Source organism: Haemaphysalis longicornis, unplaced genomic scaffold, assembly GCF_048455015.1.
Source record: "Haemaphysalis longicornis isolate Haplotype H1 unplaced genomic scaffold, Haemaphysalis longicornis Haplotype H1 scaffold_52, whole genome shotgun sequence".
Classification (NCBI taxonomy): Eukaryota; Metazoa; Arthropoda; class Arachnida; order Ixodida; family Ixodidae; genus Haemaphysalis; species Haemaphysalis longicornis.
Window position 1 is genome coordinate 262,316 of NW_027526388.1, and position 4,478 is coordinate 266,793.

Consider the following 4,478-nt stretch of genomic DNA (forward strand, 5'->3'; position numbering starts at 1 on the left):
TAGGCTCTATTTTTTACTACGGTAATGAAGTTAAGATTTTTTTATATAAGAAAGAAAGAAAGAAAGAAAGAAAAAAAAACACGCGCCCAGAGTGGGGACCGAACCCACGCCTCTCGATTAGATCTTGAATGCCTTACCAATTCGGCTATCTGGGCGACTGTGTTCTCCTTCACTTTCTGGGCTATTTATATTTACTAGAAGTGTATCTGACGCTTGAGGGTGGTAGCCAGCGCCACTCTGACTACATAAGGAGAAGGGGACCTTCTTTTCAACCCCCGGGGCGTGACTCAAACGTCTACAGCCTGTCATGAGTGGGTAACTGGCGGGAAGCCCTCTTATGCTACCTAGGCATCAATGCTGCCAGAACCGAGACCCTCGCTAGGCTTTCGCAGAATAATATAGTAGGGAAATAAGGGGCTCGTTGAGAAAATACAGAAACATTGGTCGGCCGTCTACAACACCAAAGGAGGCATAGGGGTGTGGTTAGGCTCTATTTTTTACATCGGGTAACGAAGTTAAGATTTTTTTTATATAAGGAAGAAAGAAAGAAAGAAAGAAAGAAAGAAACAAAAACACGCGCCCAGAGTGGGGACCGAACCCACGCCTTTCGATTAGATCTCGAATGCCTTACCAATTCGGCTATCTGGGCGACTGTGTTCTCCTTCACTTACTGGGCTATTTATATTTACTAGAAGTGTATCTGACGCTTGAGGGTGGTAGCCAGCGCCACTCTGACTACACGGGGAGAAGGGGACCTTCTTTTCAACCCCCGAGGCGTGACACAAATGTCTACAGCCTGTCATGAGGTGGTAACTGGCGGGAAGCCCTCTTATGCTACCTAGGCATCAAGGCTGCCAGAACCGAGACCCCCGCCAGTTACCCACTCATGACAGGCTGTACACGTTTGAGTCACGCCCCGGGGGTTGAAAAGAAGGTCCCTTTCACCCCGTGTAGTCAGAGTGGCGCTGGCTAGCACCCTCAAGCGTCAGATACACATCTAGTAAATATAAATAGCCCAGAAAGTGAAGGAGAACACAGTCGCCCAGATAGCCGAATTGGTAAGGCATTCGAGATCTAATCGAAAGGCGTGGGTTCCGTCCCCACACTGGGCGCGTGTTTTCTTTCTTTCTTTCTTTCTTTCTTTCTTCCTTATATATATAAAAAAAATCTTAACTTCATTAACCGTAGTAAAAAGTAGAGCCTAACCACACCCCTATGCCTCCTTTGGCGTTGTAGACTGCCGGCCTATGTTTCTGTATTTCTTCAACGAGCCCCTTATTTCCCTACTATATTATTCTGCGAAAGCCTAGCGAGGGTCTCGGTTCTGGCACCCTTGATGCCTAGGTAGCATAAGAGGGCTTCCCGCCAGTTACTCACTCATGACAGGCTGTAGACGTTTGAGTCACGCCCCGGGGGTTGAAAAGAAGGTCCCCTTCTCCCCGTGTAGTCAGAGTGGCGCTGGCTACCACCTTTAAGCGCCATATACACTTCTAGTAAATATAAATAGCCCAGAAAGTGAAGGAGAACACAGTCGCCCAGATAGCGGAATTGGTAAGGCATTCGAGATCTAATCGAAAGGCGTGGGTTCGGTCCCCACTCTGGGCGCGTGTTTTTCTTTCTTTCTTTCTTTCTTCCTAATATAACAAAAATCTTCTGGGCTATTTATATTTACTAGAAGTGTATCTGACGCTTGAGGGTGGTAGCCAGCGCCACTCTGACTACACGGGGAGAAGGGGATCTTCTTTTCAACACCCGGGGCGTGACTCAAACGTCTACAGCCTGTCATGAGTGGGTAACTGGCGCGAAGCCCTCTTATGCTACCTAGGCATCAAGGCTGCGAGAACCGAGACCCTCGCAAGGCTTTCGCAGAATAATATAGTAGGGAAATAAGGGGCTCGTTGAGGAAATACACAAACATAGGTCGGCAGTCTACAACGCCGAAGGAGGCATAGGGGTGTGGTTAGGCTCTATTTTTTACTACGGTAATGAAGTTAAGATTTTTTTATATAAGGAAGAAAGAAAGAAAGAAAGGAAAAAAAACACGCGCCCAGAGTGGGACCGAACCCACGCCTCTCGATTAGATCTTGAATGCCTTACCAATTCGGCTATCTGGGCGACTGTGTTGTTCTTCACTTTCTGGGCTATTTATATTTACTAGAAGTGTATCTGACGCTTGAGGGTGGTAGCCAGCGCCACTCTGACTACATGGGGAGAAGGGGACCTTCTTTTCAACCCCCGGGGCGTGACTCAAACGTCTACAGCCTGTCATGAGTGGGTAACTGGCGGGAAGCCCTCTTATGCTACCTAGGCATCAATGCTGCCAGAACCGAGACCCTCGCTAGGCTTTCGCAGAATAATATAGTAGGGAAATAAGGGGCTCGTTGAGGAAATACAGAAACATTGGTCGGCAGTCTACAACACCAAAGGAGGCATAGGGGTGTGGTTAGGCTCTATTTTTTACTACGGTTAACGAAGTTAAGATTTTTTTATATAAGGAAGAAAGAAAGAAAGAAAGAAAGAAAGAAACAAACAAAAACGCGTGCCCAGAGTGGGGACCGAACCCACGCCTTTCGATTAGATCTCGAATGCCTTACCAATTCGGCTATCTGGGCGACTGTGTTCTCCTTCACTTACTGGGCTATTTATATTTACTAGAAGTGTATCTGACGCTTGAGGGTGGTAGCCAGCGCCACTCTGACTACACGGGGAGAAGGGGACCTTCTTTTCAACCCCCGGGGCGTGACTCAAACGTCTACAGCCTGTCATGAGGTGGTAACTGGCGGGAAGCCCTCTTATGCTACCTAGGCATCAAGGCTGCCAGAACCGAGACCCCCGCCAGTTACCCACTCATGAGAGGCTGTACACGTTTGAGTCACGCCCCGGGTGCTGAAAAGAAGGTCCCTTTCTCTCCGTGCTGTCAGAGTGGCTCTGGCTACCACCCTCAAGCGTCAGATACACTTCTAGTAAATATAAATAGCCCAGAAAGTGAAGGAGAGCAAAGTCGCCCAGATAGCCGAATTGGTAAGGCATTCGAGATCTAATCGAAAGGCGTGGCTTCGGTCCCAACTCTGAGCGCGTGTTTTTCTTTCTTTCTTTCTTTCTTTCTTCCTTATATAAAAAATCTTAACTTCATTAACCGTAGTAAGAAACAGAGCCTAACCACACCCCTATGCCTCCTTTGGCGTTGTAGACTGCCGACCTATGTTTCTGTATTTCCTCAACGAGCCCCCTATTTCCCTACTATATTATTCTGCGAAAGCCTAGCGAGGGTCTCGGTTCTGGCACCCTTGATGCCTAGGTAGCATAAAAGGGCTTCCCGCCAGTTACTCACTCATGACAGGCTGTAGACGTTTCAGTCATGCCCCGGGGTTGAAAAGAAGGTCCCCTTCTCCCCGTGTAGTCAGAGTGGCGCTGGCTACCACCCTCAAGCGCCATATACACTTCTAGTAAATATAAATAGCCCAGAAAGTGAAGGAGAACACAGTCGCCCAGATAGCGGAATTGGTAAGGCATTCGAGATCTAATCGAAAGGCGTGGGTTCGGTCCCCACTCTGGGCGCGTGTTTTTCTTTCTTTCTTTCTTTCTTCCTTATATAACAAAAATCTTCCGGGCTATTTATATTTACTAGAAGTGTATCTGACGCTTGAGGGTGGTAGCCAGCGCCACTCTGACTACACGGGGAGAAGGGGATCTTCTTTTCAACACCCGGGGCGTGACTCAAACGTCTACAGCCTGTCATGAGTGGGTAACTGGTGGGAAGCCCTCTTATGCTACCTAGGCATCAGGGCTGCCAGAACCGAGACCCTGGCTAGGCTTTCGCAATATAATATAGTAGGGAAATAAGGGGCTCGTTAAGGAAATACAGAAACATAGGTCGGCAGTCTACAACGCCAAAGGTGGCATAGGGGTGTGGTTAGGCACTATTTTTTACTACGGTTAATGAAGATAAGATTTTTTCATAAGCAAGAAAGAAAGAAAGAAAAACACGCGCCCAGAGTGGGCACGGAACCCACGCCTTTCGATTAGATCTCGAATGCCTTACCAATTCGGCTATCTGGGCGACTGTGTTCTCCTTCACTTTCTGGGCTATTTATATTTACTAGAAGTGTATCTGACGCTTGAGGGTGGTAGCCAGCGCCCCTCTGACTACACGGGGAGAAGGGGACCTTCTTTTCAACCCCCGGGGCGTGACTCAAACGTCTACAACCTGTCATGAGTGGGTAACTGGCGGGAAGCCCTCTTATGCTACCTAGGCATTAAGGCTGCCAGAACCGAGACCCTCGCTGGGCTTTCGCAGAATAATATAGCAGGGAAATAAGGGGCTCGTTGAGGAAATACAGAAACATAGGTCGGCAGTCTACAACACCAAAGGAGGCATAGGGTTGTGGTTAGGCTCTATTTTTTACTACGGTTAACGAAGTTAAGATTTTTTTATATAAGGAAGAAAGAAAGAAAGAAAGAAAAACACGCGCCCAGAG

General features: G+C 47.9%; 1 non-coding gene across 1 annotated transcript; it reads right to left on the reverse strand.

The window, feature by feature from the left end:
- Window positions 1-2,540: 2,540 nt before the first annotated feature.
- Trnar-ucu (transfer RNA arginine (anticodon UCU)) lies at window positions 2,541-2,612 on the reverse strand. The gene has a single exon. It is a non-coding gene; the product is annotated as a tRNA-Arg (tRNA).
- Between the last annotated feature and the right edge of the window lie 1,866 nt (window positions 2,613-4,478).